We start from the raw sequence: 23606 nt of genomic DNA on the forward strand, positions 1-23606 counted from the left end.
CATAGCAAAGAGCCATAACCGCTCCAAATCTACATTTGCTTAGAGGACTTGCTGCTATTGGAACACTAGAGAGAAGCAGCCTTGAGAACTCACTGGGAGAGAGCCAGAACTCATAAGATGCAGAGCTGGACTACAGGGTGGTACCAGGTGGCAGGAGGCTGCTGATCAGGCAGCCTTGATGGTACCCAATGATGAGAACTGAGAGGTGGAGCTGGGAAGCTCCAAGAAACGACCCCAGGATGCTCTAGGAAGCCTGCGCTGGGTTTCAGAGCCGAGGTTATTACCTACATGGAAGTGAGCAACTGAGGTTGGAGGAGAAGCCTAAAAAGACATGCAGTGTATGGATTCAAGAAATTTCAACTCTACTTTTATCCTCGGTGTAAAGTTGAGTCCCGGTTCTTCCTCCCTGCCCCATGCTCCCAAAAATAAGACTCAGACTCAAAATATATTTACCATATTATATTTTACTCAAAATATATTTGGCCATATAGTTGGGCTCTTCTCTGAATAGATCATAACTTAAAATAACACATTATTTTAATCTACATTCTGCCACATGGCTGGTTATCTGTGCTTAGGTACCATGTGACCGTCTCCTCACATCTTCCCCAGGTGAATCTCCCATGCCTTGCTCTATCCCAGAATCCTTTCTGCCTCTGCATGTTCCACCTCCTGTTTCCTGCTTAAGCCATTGGCCATCAAATTTGTTATTGACAGGTGCCACATCTAACCACATACAGACAGACATAAGATATATTCTATAAACCTTGGGATGACGTACTGGCTCAATTCTTCAGCAGCACCATACAACACTAGCTCAATGGGATGTTTTGAAACAGTTGTTCCTTTCATCTCTTTGAAAGATTTCACCGGAGAGTAGACATTACACTCTGCAGTGAGAGAAATCTATACTTAAATAAATAAAATAGGTCCTTGGTTTTGGTGATATGGTTGGCAAGTGTGGAGCAAACATCTGGATCAAGATATTCACCTGTACAGCACACACCTGGGCACTGATGATATTATACCTTCAGCATCACCCTTGGAGCATGGTAAAATGGGCTTCTTCCCCATGTCCCATGTCTTGAAGGGCCATGTATCCACTTTCCTCAGATGGTGTCCCTTCTGCTAACAGCAGAATTTCAGGTCTCCACAGAGATGTGCCTTCCATTGACAAGAGCATTCCTGATCAAGGTTTCTGGGACCCAGGATTTTACAGTCTATTTTCTTGAGTCTTTGTAGGTCTCGTCCAGTCATTCTGGGAGCCATCAGGCTGCATGGTGTATAGTCTATATGGCCAAGAGAAGTCCAAGAGACTTCTCTTAGGAAGTCAATCTTGAGACAGGGCTGGGGTTTCCCAATGGGAAATGCTCAAGAAAACACTGAAAACATGGGGAGTAAGAACTGTAAAGGGGACCTGGGGACCTGGGACCTCCTTTCTCATTAATTCTAGGCTCTTTGAATATCAGAGAGGCCTAAAAGACCAAGGCACAAAATTATAAGAGTTTAATGAAAAATACTTTTTAGTGAGTATGAGTTCTTCATTCTAATGTAGCTAGATAAGGCAAAGTCATGGCTGTCTCCATCCAAATAACTGTCTCGTAACTATAAACTGTCTAGTAATTATAAACATTTTGTTAATGGCTGGATTCCAGCTTGATCGGGTTCTGGGAGAGTCAAGAATCGATTTTGTTTCCATGTATAGTTGACGTAATCGCAGCTGAAGATGATGGAAGGAATGCTACTCAGAAGATGACCTGTGCGCTGTGCATTTTGAAAACTTGCACTCAAAATCTCCACCACACTGGAAGGTGCTTCAGTTGACACAGCCAAAAGAGTTGGGGCTGGTCTCCTGGCACATACATATGCTACAGGGGTCCTCAGATGCTCTCTCCCAGGCAAGGAATCTTTTTGGGCTTGCCAGGGATATTCATGGGTGTCTTCCCCAGAAAACCTGTGATCCCCTTGAACTTTCCATATAAAGATCTGAAGGAGTCTGGGCTGCCTCTTCAGCAGCTCCTGGGCTGAGATGGTGGTCACGGATATGGTGAAGGTAGGGTTAAGGAGAGAGTTCTGGCCAAGGCTCCTCTGGCAAGGGGTTGGAGATGGGGGTGGGGATATCAGGACCCAGAGCCAGCCAAGCCTGCTGGAGCAGCGCCCTGGAGCTTTCCCAGGGCAGCCAGCAGAGCCGGCAGCTGTTTCCTCACTATGTGTGAGCCAACTCCAGATAGACAGTGTGGCCTCTGACACAGACAAGGTAGGAAACCGGAGAGTTCCCCGTGGCCTCTTACCGCGGTATCAAAGTAATCAGATGAACCTCCCCAAAGTTGGCTTTCACTACCTAATAAATGAGCTTTCTCTGATCCCCAATCTGAAAAACAAATTTCTGGTGCTAAGGAGTGGACTCTGGAAGGTGAATGAGGGAGTCACTGGTTTAAAATCTGCCAAGACACCATTTTCCCTTTTGGGACACAACAGCAGTACAGGTATCTGGATAAGGACCAGAATGTCTGGTGACAAAGTCACAATGTATGCTCATGAGTTCACTAGATGATTTTTTTTTAAAGACACTCAAGGTTGAGAGTAGACAATACTTGAAATCACTTCCTTATGTCTGATGGGCTGATTACAAAGGCTGAATATAAATAAGTGCTTGAGACTACATATACTTTATATTTTAGAGGTGTGTGTGTGTGTGTGTGTGTGTGTGTGTGTGTGTGCATGTGTGAACTTGTGAGCCTATGTGGATATTGGCAGGAGAGGGCAATTGCCAGGTGAGCATTCCTAAGTTTAAACCTAAAATTCGAAATGCTCTAAATTGAAAGTGTTTTGAATAATCAGTTCGACTTTAGAATATTTAGCGTGTTTTAAAAATATGTATTTATTTTATGTGTGTGAGGGTTTTGCTTGTAAGCATGTGTGTGAGCCATGTTCTGGGATTCCCTGAACTTAATTTATGGATGATTGTTATGGGTGAATATGAACTGCTACGTTGGTGTTGGGAAATAACCTTGGTTCCTCTGCAATAGCGGTACATGCTGTTGCCCATTGAAGTGTCTCTCCAGCTCCACTTGGGACTTTTTAAGATTCAGGCAGCTCAACCTGTAACAATAATAACAGTAAATGGGACTTACTGAAAGGATGAGCTGAGCATCTTGCATACAATAACCTACTTTGTTTCCATGACTACCTTGATATGCAGGAATTGCTACCATACTCATTTAATGGATGAACTGTTAAAAATACAGGATCTTTTCAGGAAGTTGTCTCCTGGTCCAATGCATTCAAGGATATTCCTTACTTTCTCTTCTGTGAGATTTAGTGTATCTTATTTTATATTGAGGTCTTTGATTCACGTGGACTTGAGTTTTATACAGGGTGATAAACATGGGCCTGTTACATTTTTTTTTTTTTTACATGCAGATATCCAGTTAGAACAGCACACCATTTGCTGAAGATGTTTTCCCCCTATTGTATGGTTTTGCCTTCTTTGTCAAAAATCAAGTATAGAGGTGTGTCAGTTTGTTTCAGGGTCTTCAATTCAATTCCATTGATTGACTTGACTGTCTCTGTACCAATACCATGCCATTTTTATAACTATTGCTCTTTAGTACAGCTTGAAATAAGGGATGATGATACGCCCAGAAGTTCTTTTATCATTCTAGGATTGTTGCTAGATATACTGGGTTTTTTTGTTTTATGAAGTTGAGAACTGTTCCTTCAAGGTCTGTAAAGAATTGTGCTGGAATTTTGATAGGGATTGCATGGAATCTGTAGATTGCTTCTGGTAAGATGGCCATTTTCACTATGTTAATTCTACCTATCCATTACCATGAGAGAGCTTTCCATCTTCTCGTATCTTCCTCAGTTGCTTTCTTCAGAGACCTGACATTCTTGTCATGCAGGCCTTTCACTTGCTTGGTTAGAGTTATACCAAGATATTTTATGTTATTTCTGGCTATTGTGAAGGCTATTTCTCCCTAATTTCTTTCTCAGCCCATTTATCCTTTGTATAAAGGAGGGTTACTAATTTTTTTGAGTTGATTTTGTATCCAACCACTTTGCTGAAGGTGTTTATCAGCTGTAGGAGGTTCTCTGGTTGAATTTTTGAAGTCGTTTATGTATAGTATCACATCATCGTCGAATAATAATACCTTGACTTCTTCTTTTCTGGTGTATATCCCCTTGATCTCCTTTAGTTGTCTTATTGCTCTGGCTAGAACTTCAAGTACTAGGCTCAGGTTTTAAGATCAGCATTAACAAATTGGACTTCATGAAACCAAAAAACTTTCATAAGGCAAAGGACATCATCAATAGGACAAAATGGCAGCCTACAGGTCAGGAAAAGATCTTCACTAACCAACCCTACATCCTATAGAGGACTAATATCCAAAATATATAAAGAAACTCAAGAAGTTAGACACCAACAAAGCAAATGACCCAATTAAAAATGGGGTGCAGAGCTAAACAGAGAATTCTCAACAGAGGAATCTCAAATACCCAAGAAACACTTTAAGAAATATTCGACATCCTTAGTCATAAGAGAAATGCAAATCAAAAAATAACCTGAGATTCCATCTTATACCTGTCAGAATGGCTAATACCAAAACCTCAAGAAACAGCACATGCTGGCAAGGATGTGGAGCTTGGGGAAGACTCTTGTGTTGCTGGTGGGAACGCAAACGTGTACAGACACTTTGGAAATCAATTTGGTAATTTCTCTGAAAACTTGGAATAGCTTTGCTTCAAGACCCAGCTATACCACTCTTGGGCATATACCCAAAAGATGCTCTACTATACCACAGGGACACTTGCTCAACTATATTCCTAGCAGCTTTATTTGTAATACCCAGAAACTGGAAACAACCTAGATGTCTCTCAACTGAAGAATGGATACAGAAAATGTGGTGCATCTACACAATGGTATACTATTCAGCTATTAAAAACAAAGACACCATGAAGTTCACAGGCAAATGGATGGAACTTGAGAACATCATCCTGAGTAGGTAACCCAGAACCAGAAAGACAGGTATGGTATGGTACTCACTTATGGACATTAGCCATAAAGCTCAGGATAACCATGCTACAATCCACAGATCAAAAAAAAAAAAATGAGTAAGAAGGAGGCCTCAAGGGAAGACCCATGAATCTCACTCAGTAGAGAAAACTAAATAGTTGATGGAGAGTGAGAACTCAGTAGGAGAAGGGATGAGGAGGGAAGTGAGGATGGTGATCAGGTGAAGGGAGAGAAGGCAGGAGAGGTCTAGGAGTGAGAATGGAAATCAGTGGGTGGCATCTCTGGAACTAGCTGGAGACTACTATCTCTGGTAGACAGGTGGGATTTCCAGAGGATGGAGGGAGACATCAATCCACTCACAAAACCTTCAACCCAAAATTTGTCTTGCCTAGAAGATGTGAAGGGATAAAGATGGGACAGAGACTGTGGGAACAGCCAACCAATGACTGCCCCAACTTGAGACCCATCCCATGTGAGAGAGCCAACCCGACACTATTAGTGATACTCTGCTATGCTTGCAGAGAGGAACTTAGCATAACTGTCCCCTGATAGGCTTCACTCAGTAGTTGGAGGCAGATACAGAGACCCACAGCCAGATACCAGGGAGAGCTCAGGAATCTTGTAGAAGAGTAGGAGATAGAAGTGAGCAAGTCAGTGGGATCAAGGACATCACAAGAAGACCTACAGAACAGCTAACCTGCCCCCTCCCACATATACCACCTCCAACAAACAAACAAACAAACAAGGAAAAATTAAAAAAAAACAAAACCAAGCAAATTCAAGAACCTCTATGCTGTACAAGATCCCAGCTGAGCTGAAGGTAAATATGTGAGCAGGATCAAGGAGGTTTGCAAAACCGTCATAGGTGAAAGCAGTGTGCATGGCACTCTGTCCTAGTATTATTTCTTGAAATAATAAAAAACTGTTCCTTAGACAATAGAAGTGAAGCACCATATATGTCTCAGTTCCTCTGCAAGGTGACTGCATTACACACTGAACTTTTATGTCCAGGGAAAATCTACCAGTTCTGAGAAGCTCAATGATTTGCAATTAGCATGCACACACAGATTGTGTATCTGTGAACTGTAGCTACTCTGGCAATCCCCAAGGGAAATGCAGATGCTGAATGAGTATAATGACTTAGGAAATAAGGCAAATCCACTCCTGGTTATGATTACAGCATTGAGTTGGTTATATGTAGCTGAAATTTTATGGCAGTCATATAATGTCATCTTCCGTACAATCAAGTGGAGTTAGTAACCTACAGACATACCCTAGGTATAAAAGTATTCCTTAAGAAGAAAAATATTTGTCATTTATAAAAACCAAGCATGTGATTATACTTTATGGTACAACATTCCACTATTCTATTATTTTGGATGTTTAGCTATACTTCACTAAAACATTTATTTAGTCAGTAAGAGCTCCAGCAATCTAAAAGGCCAGTCACCTTTTCCACTTCATTTTGGAGGTCATTCAATAGCAAATATTGGATTGTCAGAGCCTTCACAAACAGAGAGAGGCAAAGAAAATAAAATGTGAGTCTTTTTTGGCTTTAGATAGTGAGAAAATAAAACGATCTTGTTTTTTTTCTTAAAGATTTATTTATGTATTTATTTATCTTTATGTATGTGAGTACACTGTAGCTGTACAGATGGTTGTGAGCTTTCATGTGGTTGTTGGGAATTGGATTTTAGCACCTCTGCTCGCTCAGGTCAACTCTGCTTGCTCAGTCCCTGGTTGCTCCGCCAACGATTTATTTATTATTATACATAAGTACACTGTAGCTGACTCCAGACAAACCAGAAGATGACGTCAGATCTCATTGCAGGTGGTTGTGAGCCACCATGTGGTTGCTGGAATTTGAACTCAGGACCTTAGGAAGAGCAGTGCTCTTACCTGCTGAGCCATCTCGCTAGCCCCCAAATGATCTTTTTACTCTACATATTCTAAGCAATATACGATCACTGAGTGAATTGATCAAGGAATCTCACTTTCACATTTAATATTTGACACCAGTATACATCTATAAGGAAATTAGGTAAGAATTGTTTATAGCTCTAGTATTAGTTTTTAAATTTGAAATGTCCTATTTTTGACACTTGTTCCCTGACTAGTGATGATGTTTTCTGAGGCTGTGGAAGTTTTAGAATTGGATCCTCACTGGCAGTAGTGGTTCAGTAGGGATCAGCCTCTTAAAGTTATGCTCAGCATGGCTCTGGTATACTCACGGTGGCTCTGCTTTCTGTATTACTGTGAAATAACTGGTCTCAGCAACATACCTGGGGCACCATGAGTTCAGCTGTTTTACCATGGATGGTTTCCTTGCCCTGGTTGTCTGAAACCCTCTGAAACTGTGAGCCAAAATAAAATTGCCCTTCCCTTAAAGGGGTTTTGTACAGCAATGCAAAAGTGGCAAAGCACCTGGTTTTGAGGAGAGGATGTCAAGAATTAGAGAAGTTAACTAGGTTCTGGAATGATTTATAGTTAAACTGGAGAGTGCATGTGGGTCACTCTCTGCTGGCTCTAGGGCTTTACAGTTGGACCTCAAGAGGATGCACACTGACACGTGCCTGCACATGCACCAACAAGGCTGGTCTGAAAATTTATAGAACTTAACTATTGAAAGTGTTTAACAACTGATGAAGTCAGGGTACAGTCAGTCAAAAAGGGTGGCAGCCAAGGATCTGCTACTGTGTTTATCTGCTACTGTGCCTCTTCTTGACTAGACTTTCTGAATGGTATTTTATTTCTCTTTCCCTTTGCTAATATCAATTAGCATAAGGCTTGGGTGCAACAGTAAGGAACCCTGGAAACATACAAAGCCTTTCTAGATCTGAGCTTTCAGGTTTCTGGGACCCATTTCTCTGAGTTCAGATTAACCAGAGTGGCTGAGATTTCACCACAAACAGTTATGTGGAGGCGAAGACAAATCAATTCATGAATCACAAGCTAGATTTCTAATCTCTACGAGAAATAGTCTCCCATTCTCTTCAGTGAGATATATGGAATGCATTAAACATTGTTATTTGGGGCAGGTGGGGTGGCTCAGAAGGTAAAGGTACCTGCCTTAACTAAGGCTGATCTCCTGAGATCGATCCCTAGAGCTGTCATGGTTGGTGGGGAGAACTAATTCCCTCAAGTTGTCCTCTGATATCCACATGCATGACACGGCGCACCTACACACACACACACATACACACACGCACACACACACACACCTACACACACACATGTACACACATACACACATATACACTCACACACACATACACACACATGCATACACACATGCACACATACACACACACATGCATATGCACACACACTCCCATGTGCATTCACAGAGAAATATACATGCCATTTGTCTCCTCACAATGGGATCTGATTTGTTTTAATTAATGACTAAAAGATACTGAAAGGCCACTGTGTTTCTAGGCAGGACTATTGGCATGGTGCGAGGAAGCCTGGGTTTAAATCTCTCTCCCATCCGTTTAAGCTTAAAACATGAAGGAAATTGCATTTCTTCTGTGGACTGTAATCCAGCTCATTGGAATTTGAAATTCTTTTGCAGATTATTCATCTACAGGATTAGCAACTCATTCTTTGAATTTCCAAAGACTGATTATAAAAGCTCAGGAGTGCAAGTGTCAGCTTTCCCTGCTCCCCTTTGCCTCTTCACTGGAGTAGTAGATGTCTCCCTAGTCCAGTGTCAGTGTGTTGAACCAAAATAAGGAAGAGACATTCAGACCCTTGCTGAAGAAAACTCTGGCTCTACCCTGGCGAGTAATAGCCTGCCAATCTCCTTAGTGGAAATAATTCCGCACGGTTAAGTAATTGACTGTATGTACTGTAAATACCCTAAAGTGCTTGCAGATTGCATCAAAAGACCAAATGAATGTTGTTTTACTTAAAGGGTAGGAACATGACAGGCAAGGAGATGAGAGAGGAAATCTCCATTCCCTTGCAGAGCCTCTGTAATTTCTGTGAAGGTTTGCATATTGATTACACTTAGTAACACCAACTGCTGGATGGGACACAAGATCAGAGACCCCTGCTGCAGACATGGAGCCCACACTGCAGGCAAGATGAAATGTTCCTGTTGGGTGAACACTAATAGATCCATGAAGATACTTCCCTGGATCCCCCTTCACTCCCAACTCAGTTCCAAAATAAAGCAATGATGTTCGTGCCACCTCCTTCATTGAGTGAGGAGAAAAGACCTTCAGGAGTGTAAAGTAAACTGATATCTGTCAGTCTGTCTGTCTATTTAGAAAAGTTCTCACTATATCAGTTTGGCTAGCCTGGAACTCACTATGTAGACCAGGCTAGCCTCAGACTCACCAAGAACATCTGCCTCTACCTCTCAAGTGCTGGGATTAAAGACATGTACCACAATGCCCACAAATTGTTAATTTTTATAGTACATATAGCCTTAGGAATTTGGGGAGAAAGCTTTCTGTCCACTGCATTTCTTTGGTTGAGGAGAGTACAGCTTTTCCCCTCTGTTTTTGTCTGTAATAAAAATTTTACACCAGTTAAAAATCTTCAGTAAAAAATATGATGTCATATACATTCTAATGTTCCCCATTGCCCTGCTCTGTCCTTCTCAGTTACAAATAGTCCTTCTGGTAAACCTTTTAAAAATCAATCTTGGTAATGGAAATAACCTTGGCTAGTCAGTTTACTGTACACAGAGTAAATATCCCCAAAGCTTTCACAAAATGTCATAAAAAAGCTAAATGCTTGTCATAAACCATCCATGTGACAAGTAGGAGTGATAAGAAGATGACATCCAGTTGCATTACCTCTGCCCTTGAACCACACTCATGATCCAGGGTTCATTTTCTCATCTGTAAAAGGGGACAAATCATACTTGCTCAGTGTAAGAGTTTGGGAAAATATATGTGGAAGTGCTGAGAACAGAGAGTTCAGGGAAATAGGACCAGCGCCCATGCTTCATCAGGAGTGTCTTCCCAGTGAAAATGTGAGGCTTAGACAGAGACTCACCCGAGGTGCTCTGGGGTCCTGGGTAGCAACCAACACAGGCTTATTTAAATGGTTGACATTTAACAGAGAGTAGGTGGAACTGAAAGACTTACTTTGACTGTGTTGCTATAACAAAATGGCAGGGATTGGGGAGTTTATGAGAAACAGAAAGTTAGTAATTGTAGATGTGGGAGCTAGGAAGCCCCAAATCAGAGTGATCATATTTCACTGTATAGTGAGGGTCTCCTCTGGGCTCGAGGAATGTTGTGCCCCCCAGAGGGAAAAGATAGCTCTCTCTCTGTACAACCCAAACCAGAACTGAATCTTGGGAGGGACCTACATCAAGAAGGAAGCCACACTCTGCTTCTTCTGCCGTGCCCTGCAGGTTGGTTTTGTCTTTCATTATTTGCTTCTTCTCTGGGCTGTCTGAGGCCTAAGCACACACTGTTTTCACCAACCATATTCTCGCTGGAAATCTGGCCAGACAGGCCTAACTCCAGGCTGTCTATTCCTTCTCGAGTTCATACTCCAGATCCTCTGACCACAATGCACATGGGTTTCCTGTCCCATGTGGTGATACAGTGGTGGTGGGATAGCATTTTCCGGAGAGGTCTTACCATCAATGTCACCTTTGAAGTATGAAATGATCACGACCGTGCAGGACAGGGAGGGGACCCTAAGGCAGGCTGCTCTTCACTGCTGTATCTTGATCTTTGGGGGCTCACAAAGCACAGTAGCCAATTCAGGCTTTAAAAAATTCTGCAAAAAGTTTTACAATTGTCCTAGGGTGTCATATAAGACTGTTCACCTGGCTTGAGGGACACTGAGTTAAATATTCTGTATAGCGGTGAATTGGTTAAACTGCTTTGGTTCCCAGCGGGTCTCGCTGCACCAGCCCAACAGCTCTCTGGAGTCGCAAGTGAAAGACACACATACACACTCACGCTCACATGCACGCACGCATGCACTCGCGCCAGCCAATGTTAATGTGCCTTGAGTAGCTCAATAGCTGGGCACTTCTAAACCTCTCTGCGACCAGCAAACACTTCCCTCCACTATTCCTGAGAGTTAACATCTTTTAAAATCTTTATTTCATCTCTGCTACCCCAGACCCAATCGGAGCTCCTGGGCGAGCCTTTACCTTTCATCTTTCTTCTTCCCTGTTATGGCGAATCTCTTCCCAGTCTTCCCTTGGTCCCTTGCCCACACAAACTAAAACGCCCCACTCCATCTCCCTGCCCAGTCATTGGCTGTATGGCAATTCTTTTCTACCAATTGAAGCCAGCTAAGGGCAGAGACCCTCAGGTCTGGAAGAGAGGCTTTTGGGAGCTGAAATAAGACAAAGCATTAGAACCAGTTCCCAACAGTTCTGAGGCGTCACTTTCTTTTCAGCTGTAAATATAAGCAATGAGTTGCATTTCTTCACTGGGATGCTGTTCAGTTCACACCCTGTGCTAGGGAAACGTGTTATTTAAAAGCCTGTATGCTACACGGTGGACCACAGGTTTTCACATTGTGCTTGACCAAGTCTCAACTCAGGATATCAGATGTTTTAATATTAATACACAACAAGAAGGATAGTGTATATGGCACCTGTGCCTGTCTCTCACAGTTCCGAAAGCTATTTCTTTTGCCCTTAAGCTGTCAAACTAACAAATTACTAGACTCTTCCTTCCACCAGGATACAGGTGTTAGAACCATTTAGTATGCTGAGGATTTGGGCTAAATAACTGTTGACTCTTCAAAGTATTGGTTAGCCACCATACCAGTATTAATGGGGTGAGTCCCGGGAACTCTGCCATTTGGAGCAGCATCAGTGGTAAAACCCTCAGGGTAACTCCTCAAGGATGCTCAGGTGAAAAAGCCCCTTTGGTAATCACTATGTGATTCCCATTATTCCTGGAGGTGATAGCATGTAAGCGCCAGCTTAACTAAAATTGCAGAGTCATTTTCCATCCCAAGGCAGATGGCTACAAACATCTGCCCGAATAACAAGTATTAATGGCTGGCATCACAGTGTCGATCCTGTGCCAGCTACAGCTCTGAGGCCTCTGGAAGTAATCAATCACTAAATCCTCAACAACCCTTCCAGGAAAGTTCACACCCATCCTACCTTAGATAATGCAGCTGAAGCAAAGGAAGATTCAGTAACAGGTACAAGGTCACCTAGCTAGACACTGACATAGTTAAGGCTTAAACTAACAGCTTCAAATACATTCTCTGTGTGCTCTTCATGTGAATCTTTGACCTGGACAAGATCGAGCTAGTCAGAATTCTAACATAAAGGGTGGGATGGGGCTTGAGGCCACAGCCTTGGGAGAGGAGGACAGTGGAGGGTTGCTGAAAGGGGGAGGGTGACCCTCTTTGGGGCCATGGCTGCTAGTAGGCTGTCCATGCCTCAGTGGATGACCTCAAACCCATGTGTATATGAGCAGTACTTGATTTCAAGGAATTATGGAGGAATGAAATTTGGAGGGAATTGGGGTAGGGGATTTTAGGGGGAGTTAGAAGGAGATGATGATGGAAGAATATGATCAAAACACATTGTATAAATGTATGAAATTCTTAAAGAATAAATGACAAAATAATTTAAAGATCTATCACATCAACTATCTAGAAATATATATATATATATGTATATATATATACATATATATGGATATATTTTTTAAAAATCCTTTCATACACAGGTGACTTTTTTAAGATTTATTTTTTATTATTTTAAAAATTCTATATGTGCCCACTCAAATGCGGGTACCCACAGAAGCCAGAGGAAGGGATAGCTCTGAAGCTGAAGTTACATATAGGTAGTTGTGGTTCTTCCAACATGGGTACCAGGAACTGAACTCAGGCCCCCTGGAAGAAGAGCAAGAATGCTTAACAGCTGCCGAGCTTTCTCTCTAGCCCGACGGTGATCTTTCTTTTTTAGAAATAATGTGAGACCACAAAGCTGTAAACTTCCTGCCAATGTCTGTTTGCCATTGCTGTGAGCTAATAACTAAGGCTGCATAATCTGAAAGGAGCTAATTCTGGCCTACAGCTCTGGAGGTACCAGCCCACTGTGCCAGCATCTTCTCAGCTTCCAATGTGCTGCACTGTGCATGGGCCGGGGGAGCAAGAGGGATGTGAGAGAATGTGGAAGAGATTGCAAGTGAGAGATAAAGCAGGAGAAAGAATTCATCCCCATGATAATTAACCCATGTTCCCATGAAATTCACAGATCCCCCTGTGAGGTTGGAGCTCTTGGGTTCTAATGGACTCATAAGGTCCCACTGAGCCCCCACACTGCTCTATTGATAATGACTTGGTGTGACAAACCACATCCAGTTCCTATCCCTGCCTCATTTCCTTCAGTAGTTGTATTCTCTGGTGATAAATTTTCATCGTATGTAATACTCAGACCATACTCAGGTTTCCCTGGATACCCAGAGCCAGGTCAGGAATGTGCATTAAGTATTATATGTTGCTTAGGTATTTTAATATCTAAAACAGTACCTTTATTTTCCGGCTCAGTATCTGTCTGATTGCTTCTCCATATTATCCACCCCTGTATTATTCTCATCCCCTGTATTTTCTTTAAATTGAAAGTTAGGACTAAGAGCCTGGGTAATTGCCAATTATGTGTATTCTAGAATAAATCTTGGGCGCAATGGTATGTTTCATTTAGCATTATGAATGAAGGCACAAGCCATATGGTGCCACCATGACTGAAGATCATTCTGTATGACCCCACTGATACCTGTCCTAGAAACTCATACCAGGTTACATTACCCAGAAGTAATTAGTCTGGGGACAATGGGACTTGGCCGGACTAGACTCTGCCAAGATTTGCTGGACAATGACTGTCTCCTGGATCTTTCTGTCTGGGTTATAGAATGTTCTATAAGGGTTCAGCTTGGTAAGGTTATCCCCTGGGTAAACAGAAAGTGTTCTGTGGGACACTATTTAATGCAATACAGACATCATATTTCTCTTCATTCATTTACCTCATGGCCAATCCAACCTCACAATCTTCCCTCGATTGATACTGATTGCAAACTGTAAAAGTGCACTTCACTCAATAGTCCCTTTGCTCTTTAGGCTCATTGGGTGCTGTTCCTGGAGGAAGGGGGGGGGAAGCTTTCCCCAATTAGCTGGAGTTTTGCTGCCCTGAGAAACAATTTTCCCTGAGGGAACAGGAAACACTTGACCCTTTAATCATCAATTTTCAAAGATGGAAATTTGTACATAATTTCAGTGATGACCACTGGTGTTTCCTTGCTTGATCTCTTTATTCATTTATTTATGGGAGCAAGGCTTACACATGCAGTAGCATCAGGGTGGAGGTTAGAGGGCAACCTGTGGGAGATGATTCTCTCTTTCCTCCATGTGGGTCCCAGGGATCAAACTTGTTCCAATCAGGCTTGATTGAAGGTGACAATGAGCCAACTCAGCAGCCCTCTGCCTCTCTTTTTTTCTGAGAATCATGAGCTCACAGATTTATACAAATCCAGAGTACTTCTCTGTGAACATATTATCACTCTGATAAATGCATGTTGAATTTTTTTTCAGTTCTAGGATATTTTTGTAATTTTTAATTAAATTGTATCAGTTCGATATCAAAGTTAAATGAAAAAAAAATATTCCCAGAGAACCTGACTTTTGGCCCCTCTCCCTAATCTGCATTGCCTCTTCCTAAATGCTTACACATTTCTGACAGGAATATAAAGGTATGGATGTTTCAGGGAATTGTTCTTCAGTTTCTTTGTACAGCTAAACCTGTGCGTGCATGTCCCTCATCTGGAAATACCCAACACTACACATTTGACCAAGAGAAGCAAAGACATGGTTTTGTTGTTGTTGTTGTTGTGTTTAATTATAAGAAAGTAGTCACAGTAACCTCATGTTAGTAGCCACCAACTGAAAGCAACCTATGTATCCACTATCAGTTAAAACCATGAGCAAGCTGGCATGTGTTGGAATGTTACTCTGAAACAAGCAGAGATCACACATCCTGGCACACACCAGCTTGTGGATGATCCCCAACTGCCAGGCAACAGAACTGAACACAAATGCACATGTCTAAAGCAGAGATATAGTCAAGCCTCCCTCAGGACCCTTTATAACAGAGACCGTCAACCTGTTGCCTATTTATTAGACTCACCTAATAATAATTGGTCTGGCTGAGCTGGCAAAATGGAATGAAATCCTTGGAGTGGGCTGAGTGGCTTAAAGAGAAGAGATAAGTTTTCGTAGTCCTAGAAGCAGGAAGGTCCGAGGCCAACAGGCTATTTAGTACGGTCAGGTTCCGGTAAGGCTTTCTCTTGATTGCAGACTTTGTATTCCTATTGTGTCCTCACGAGGCACATAGTGGGGAGATGGACACAGAGACTCAGAGACGGAGAGATCTGATGTTTCTTTTTTATAAGAACACTAAGCACATCACGGGATTCTCTACCTTCGTGACTTCATCAAAGCTACTTACTTCACAAAAGCCAAGTCTCCAAATGTCACACCACAGATTCAACATAAAGATGTGTGTGTGTGGGGGGGTGTGTGTCACATTTAGCCTGAAGAACTTAGTGCCATAAAATGGGCACTGGCCAAATCTCATCTCTAGGGATGCTGATTCTGCTGGTTAGGATTGGAACTGGCATCCATATCATTTTACACTTGATTGTCACATGCAGCCAGGATTGCAGACCTCTACTGTGTACCTCGTGTTCAGGTTGAAGACTGTTGGCCATAGCACCGACACATACCAGGATCATGTCAAAATGCAGACTCTCTGACCCCATTCCAGGCCTAGCCATTCAACCCTGTCTCTTAATAAGAAGACCACATGCCTGCCCTACTATTTTAAAAATGGTGGTCTGCAACCTCCTGCACAGATGTGGGACTACTCCTCCAATTGATTCTAGGTTGAATCTAAATGCTTAGGCATTTTTTCATCAAACCAAGTTTCTGCCTTTTTCATCTGAGAAGGCTGTCAAGGTGGTTCAATCTTGCCTTCAAGTAACTGTACTTCAGTGTAAAAATATACACATTCCCTATATATCGTTACCTTTTAGTAAACCAGAGAAATCAACAAGTATAGCCAATATTAATGGAAAAGTCAGGATGGATTTTGAAATTATATTACCACTCCAGTAGGCCGGTTACAGTGATTGATCATTTCCTGACTTTCAAGGAGACTCTCAAATCCACGATGAAGCAGAATATATGTTTGCATTCTAGCTGCAAAACCAGAGAGAAACAGCACCTAGCTCCAAGCATGAATATGGTGAAGCTGATGAATAGCTCAGTAGAGTGGGGACATAAGAATCAGCAGGGCTTAAATAGATAACAATTTGTAACCTTTAGCGTGGCCTCATGATAGGACACCAGAGGATCTCTGAGGAGTTTGTGTTGAGTACAGTATTAGGACTGCAAAGCTGATTACTGTAGTAAAATCTTACTAGATATATAGCCATACCTGGTGTTCTAGAAGTAAATCCAAGGCATTGCTAGCCATCAAGATCAACACATGAATATGGCTCTGGCATTGAACTGCCTTTCCTGCCCAGCAGACACACAAGGAGGTAGGTTTCCACTTTTCCATCACAGAAGCCTGGGACAGTCACATGCTTAATTTTTAGGAACGGCTCATTTCCCAAAGCTTGATGTCTCTAATACCTCAGTTCAGTATAGTCAAATATTTAAATTCTAGAGTCCGGGACCATTTCTGCTTCTGGAAATTGCTCTTCTCATTTTTCCTCTAATCTCCAGTTGATAACACCTCTTCTGGCTAATATAAAATGACTAAACTGTTTGCTAAGATGTATGAAGGGAACTTTCTGGTTTAGTTCATTGTAACATTGTATTATGTCCAATAAGCTAAAAGTAAAGGGGGAAGGGTCCAGCTGTGTTAAATCCCTATGTGTGTCTACAGAAGTATATAAACCCATCTTCCCGACAGGGGAGCCTCATCAAGGACGTGGACTTACCTTTCAGTTACCAAATGCTGAGGGCTGGCATTCATATAATTAGTTATCAGATTCAAAACAACAAGTTCTCATTGACTCTCTGCAGTATGCCCAAGAGAAACATATTTGAAACTAAAATTTTTTGCATTGGGTATATGTAATGAGAATTTCTAGTCCCAAATTCCCAGTTATAGGATAAAGACCTTGCTATTTACTGGCTCAGTTTAAAATAATTTAGAGTGATTTATTGTGTATCTTTTCCCATTTATCTTCCAAAACAACATCAGAAGACAGTGAAAATTTCCCCTTAGACATTGTAAATAGGAAAATATATTTTACATTAGCAAAATAATGGACACACAGAATTGTTAACTCTCTTTTGAAATAAAAAAGTTTGCTATTCTTAATAAAAGTAATAAATATGCTTCTTGTTTCCAACATGATACTTTTATTGATTATTTGGGAATTTTGCATCATGTTCTCCCATCACACTCACTTCCTAGGCCTCCCAGGTCCACCCCCTTCACCCTGTGACCATTACTCCCCCCCAAAAAAGAAGAAACTAAATAAAACATCCAATTCGTGTTGCCCATATACTCACTGGAGCATGGTCAAACTCCCAGTGGCCAGCCCCCTAACGAAAACTGAGCCCCTCCGCATTCCTAGCCCTGCCAGAAGCCTTCCACTGTGGAGAGCTACACTAAGCAACCTTATCACGATTTTTAAGAATTCTCTTCTATGGCTTCCTGTCTAAACTGCTACTTTGGGGGAGCAGGGGGAGCGTTTTACAGAAGAATTCTTTTGTCTTACCTGTGAGTCTGCAGTCATTGATATCACTGCAAACGTAGCTTCCTTACCTTTTATAGTTAGCAGGAGCATGGATCAGGGACTCCTACATGGCTCTCTGACATCTTCATAAGCCACAGACTTTAGCATGGTCTCCAGTGGCAGTTCAGACCACAAGTATCAACATGACCATTTGCTGTAGCCCTGGCCACAGACACCAACATAACCCCTCAGTAACAGCACAGGCCAAGAACATCAACATGGTCTCCAGGTCAACATGGGCCATGGATACCAATATGGTCTCCAGAGGTAGCCTGGACCACAGGCTTCAACATGGCCCCAGGTGGCAGCATAGACCAGGGACATCTGCATGGGCTTCAGTGGTTACAAGAACTGTTGACATCAACATGCCACACTCCCAGCAGGACCATGGACCCAGACAAGGCCCTGGTGGCAGCCCGGAAGAAGGACATCAGTGTGGCTTAAGGTACCACAGACCAGGAACATCTGCATGTCCTTTGGTGGTAACATGGGTCACGGACATCAACACCACCCCTGATTGCTGCAGGGCTGCAGGCATCCACATGATCCTCCTGGGTGCCACACACTTCCATGCCCTCAGGGCTCAACCTTTGAGTACATAGCCTTCGGGCAGTGCTGTTGCTTCCTCACCCCCAAGCCCTACCCCCAAACCCCACCCCCATCCCTGCCCCACTATCTGCCTCAGGGCAAGCAGCGTGAGCAGCAACAGCTGCATGTTGGTGGCTAGCCTGCTTGTGGGCCTAGGCAGGGCAAGCAGCACAGGCTGTTCTGCAAGCTCTCTCTTTTTTTCCAATTTCATGAGTCCACTTTTAAAAAGCATCTTCCCATCAAGGGTTGCCTGTCTCTTTGTTCCGGAGCCACTCCTTTCCCACCACCATGTCACCCATGGAGCCTCAGGGTCTCTCATCTTTGTTTTTATTCATAAAGATCCTTCTTGAAAAACAACCAAGACATGAGAAAATGAGAACGGATGCAAAGTGAATCTCCATAAGATCTCGAAGAAATGTTTTATGCATGTAAAAAAGTATATTTCATGTATAATTCTACACAGCATCTTGCTCTCTATTCACAGAAAAAAAATAGTCTGAATTCTTTAACTTTAATATATTTTTACTTCTTAAAGATTATTCTAGATTATCATCTTATTATTATTACTATTATTATTATCATCCTTTCAGTGATACACAGTACTCCAATCATGCATCTATACTTAAATTATTATTTTTTTTGGTCATTAGTTATGTTATAATAAATAGGATATAGATAATAGTGTCTCTTTAGAATAGAATATTAGAAGTAAAACGGATAGGTCAAAGAACAGGTACATCTATGATTTTTATGTATAATTTGATGCTTTTTTTTTTAATGCTGGGATTTGAACTCAGGACCTTCGGAAGAGCAGTCAGTGCTCTTAACCGCTGAGCCATCTCTCCAGCCCTGCTTTTTTTTTTTTTTAAAGAGGGACCGTGTTTGTTTCTTTCTCTCTCTCTTTCTTTCTTTCTTTCTTTCTTTCTTTCTTTCTTTCTTTCTTTCCTTCTTAAGATTTATTTATTAATTTTATGTATGTGAGTACACTGTAGCTCTCTTCAGACACACCAGAAGTGGGCATCAGATCCCATTACAGATGGCTGTGAGCCACCATGTGGTTGCTGGGAATTGTATTCAGGACCTCTGGAAGAGCAGTGAGTGCTCTTAACCTCTGAGCCATCTCTCCAGCCCGATGCTTTGTTTTTAAATCTTAAGCAGTGTACAAGTTACATTTCAGAGTGAGTGTCACCCACTGGCGTCCATCTAACAGAAGTAACTTTTTTTCTCACAAGCAGTTGGTTGCTCCTCTGGATAATTCCTATTAGAACACAAACATACTGTCTTTCTTATCAGTACCAACAATACAATCTTTCACATATCTTGAAACAACCAAACAAAAAATCCCTTATGAACAATTGCTGTCTTGACTATTGTCATATTTGTCTGCTTTTTACCTTGAAATTTCTAGAAAACCATAATGTCTAAACTTGCTGTCTTCTGTCTTTCTTTTTCCGTTGTTTGTGGTCTTCTCTGGCTGTGATTATTAGCCCTCCACATCCCCAGAGCTTCTCTCAGCAGGTCACAATGACCCTTGCTCTACATTGTGATGAGGACTAAGTATTCATTGTATCCTGCTTGACAGCAGATCTGTCCATTCTTCTGTAATCCCTGCCTTCAGGTGCTCTAGATGACATCATGCCCTATTCTGACCTTACAGGCTTCCCTGCGTCACCTGATTTTCCTGTTGTCTTCCATCTCTATAATGGCCCATTGCCTTCCATGTCTATAATGCCTTGAAGTTCCCAGGACTCAGTATTCAGACCAGAATCCTGCCGGTGCCCTGAAAAATCTTATTCCATGGCATTAAGTATTGTCTCTACCCTATGATTCTTAAGTAGTCCCTGGTCTTGATTGCTTTTCAAACATAAGTCTTGTGTGTCAAACTTGCTTGGCATCTCTGCTCAAAGACTGTGGAGCATGGAATAAATCATTCCCAATTTGGTCTTTTCCTTATGCCTTCTATTCCTGCATTCTCCTCGGTTCAGGCACCAGTCCATGCACCCAACTCTCCACAAAACACTTAGACTCATTCTTAGCTGCATTCTTCTGTTCCCACTTTATGTCCAACCATTAAGAGTATTATGTGATCTCCCATTAGAATATATCCAAAATCTGACCACTTCTACCTCTAACAGCCATTCTGTATGCCATTATCTCATGTCTATTTTTTTTAATAACCTACATCTTCACTTAGCTGTCCAGAGAACTACAGGGCCTGTGCTTACCAAATTGGACCAGCCCTCTGATCAAACCCTGCAACGACTCTTGTATTACCAGACTTTATAAGCCACATGTGAACCCCCAGCCAGATGCATGTAAAATGCATGCATGTGCGCGCATGCACGCACGCGTGCGCGCGCGCGCACACACACACACACACATCCTTCTGGCCTTTTGCTGCATTTCTGTGCCCATAGGCAGATAGTTCTGAGAAACAGAGCATAATCCACAGACTTATGTGTACATTTGTCTACATAGCTATTATTTACTAAAAGAAAAGAAATTATATAAATATTTCCCAATAAATGATTTATGAAGTCTGAACTTCCAGGTTCTTTACAGAACTGTCATGCTGATATACATATAGATAGATAGATGGATATACATGATCTAGATCATATAAGTAAAGGTAGAGATACATATGGATTTAAATATATAAAGAGAGAGAGGGACTTATTTCAATGGCTTACAGGCTATGGTCTAGTTAGTTCAACAATGGCTGTCTAACAATGGATGTCTAAGAATCCAATAGCTGTTCAGTCTGTGAGGCAGCATATCTAAGCTGGTCTTCAGTATACCCAGAGGAAATAGGCTTGAACTCCAGTAAAGAGATGGACTTGCTATTGAGAGGGAGAACTAGCAGGCAAAGGGAAAGAGAGCGAGCTTTCTTCTTCCATGCCCTTACATAGGCTGCCAGCAGAAGGTGTGGTTCTAATTAAAGATGGATCTTTCTACCTCAAAGATCCAGATTAGAAGTGGGTCTTCCCAGTTCAAATGATTTAATTAAGAAAAAAAAATCCTTCCCAGATGTGCCCAACCATTTGGATTTTAGTTAATTCCAGATGTAGCTGGGTTAGCAACTGAGAATAGCCATCACACTATCCTACAAATGCCAACAGCTCCAGGACCGTCCCTGAGCTTCTCTGTTGCCTATCCAGCAGGGGAAGCCTCCTGAGTCAGTCAGATTTCTCTGAGCAGTACACTTTAAAGGAGGATATGCTATCTCAAACATCAAAAGAGATACAGAACTCACAGTTCTGTGTTGTTGAGGGACAGTACAAAGCCCAGTAACTCCTTGGCTTTTGAAGATAATGTCATGTTCCCCAGGCCACTAGACCCTTCTAATGTCACCAACCAAAGCCTTTGATTTTTCTTCAGTATTATCTCCTGCCTCCTGGCATGTACATGTCCCATCAGGGATCTAAGGCATTTATACTTACTGCTTAGTATGTCAGTAAGACACATGTCAGTATGGTGCCTTGTAAAGCCCCACAGAGCAGAAGTAACACAGCCTGTATTGTCAATCCTCCTGCTGATTAAAAGCAAACTTCCTGGTGAGGTGACCTTTTCTAATTAAGTATTAAGGGAAAGAGGCACCCAGAAGACCAACAGCTCTGCCCAAAGTGCCAAGAGCACCCAGATGTCACTCAGTGAGGGTTGCTGCACATGCCTATGGCCTGACTGGCTGCTGTCTCTATGAGTTTGAGAAGGGCCAGAAAAGTCAGCTTTTAAACAAATTCCCAGGTATCTCTCTTGCTAATACTTTTGGATGATAGTTTGAAAGTCAATGGCTTTAGAATTTCTGTCTAGGAACTAACTCTGATCTGGGACTTGGATGAGAATCTACTACTCTCTACTGAACAACTCAGGTATGTGTTACCTAGACCTTGAGATTTCTCCAATTCAATAAATTAATAATTTTGCAATTGTTTGAACATGAATGTCCCCATAAGATCATATATTTGCAGCCCCCAGTTGAACAGTTTGAAAGGATTAGGAGATGTGGCTTTGTTAGAGAAGGAGTGTCACAGGGAGTGGGCTTTGACATTTGAAAGATCCAAGCCAGGCCCAGTGTCTCCTTTGCCTGCTCCCTGTGGATCAGGACACAGCTTTTAGCCGTTTCTCCAGTGCTATGCCTGCCTACACACCACCATGGTCCCTTGCAAGATGATAATGGACTAATCCTTTAAAACTATTAGCAAGCCTTCAACTAAATGCTTTCTTTTATGAGAGTTGCCTGGGTCATGGTGTCTCTTCAGAATAACAGCACTTTAACTAAGACAAATTGCTAGTAGACTGCCTGGCTATATTGCCTCTAGAGTCACAATTTACCTATAATAAAGATGGCTTTGTACTATGATAATTTGTTTGTTCTTCTAACTTCTCTGCCCAGGAAAATAACTGTGCCCACTGTGTTTTCAGATGTTAAGTTTGTCTCTTGGCTCTGTCTTCTAAGAGCCCAGAATCTACCATAAAAAGAGGCCTATGTAATGCAGGTGACTTCTCCTGTTGGGGTTCTCATAAGAATCCCCAAACCAGACAACTGGTTTGAGACATCTAGAAAGCATGTAGCAACCTGATCCCCACAGCTAATTCTGTTCTTCCTACATCCTGGAGGGATCAGAAACAGTAGAATCCCTCAGTTCCACCCACACAATGAAATGCAAATCTCTCTTGGAATAGATTTGAGAACACGCTGGGAAATACAAATAAGGTTGTTTTAAGAATGAGCAGTATATACAATGTAATATTTATATAAATATATTATTTTATATATTTATTTTTACATTTATATATTTGTTTTATTTATATATTATATATTATATATACAGATAGTCTACTAAAAATTTGTCTTTAATATAATAATATAATATATTTAAATGTTATTAAATATATAATTATATAATATAATACTATGCATTATATTATATAACTATAACTATATGTTATATGTTGTTATATGTTATATGATGTTACATGTTACATGTTATATGCTACATGCTACATGTAATGTGTTATATGTTTGTTATATATGAACATATATAAATTTCTTAGCTGGTCTTCACTATGTCCAGAATCCTGAGGAAGTAGGCTCAAATGCCAGTGAAGAAATGTACTTACTATTGAGAGAGAGAACAAGAAGCTAAAGTCAGGGAGAGCAAGTTTTTCTTTCATGATCTTTACATATCTACATATGTGTGTGTGCATACACACATACATACATATATATTCACCTCTTC

The 23606-nt window shown here is 41.6% G+C and overlaps 1 protein-coding gene and 1 long non-coding RNA gene across 2 annotated transcripts in view; both read right to left on the minus strand.

The window, feature by feature from the left end:
- Cpvl (carboxypeptidase vitellogenic like) overlaps positions 1-23606 on the minus strand; it is a 254363-nt gene that overhangs the window by 79212 nt on the left and 151545 nt on the right. The window lies entirely within an intron of this gene.
- On the minus strand, positions 2857-15432 carry LOC116098942. The gene is made up of 2 exons (XR_004122007.1): positions 15150-15432; positions 2857-3102 (listed from the first exon to the last, which is right to left on the minus strand). It is a non-coding gene; the product is annotated as an uncharacterized LOC116098942 (long non-coding RNA).

Source organism: Mastomys coucha, unplaced genomic scaffold, assembly GCF_008632895.1.
Source record: "Mastomys coucha isolate ucsf_1 unplaced genomic scaffold, UCSF_Mcou_1 pScaffold20, whole genome shotgun sequence".
Taxonomy (NCBI): domain Eukaryota; kingdom Metazoa; phylum Chordata; class Mammalia; order Rodentia; family Muridae; genus Mastomys; species Mastomys coucha.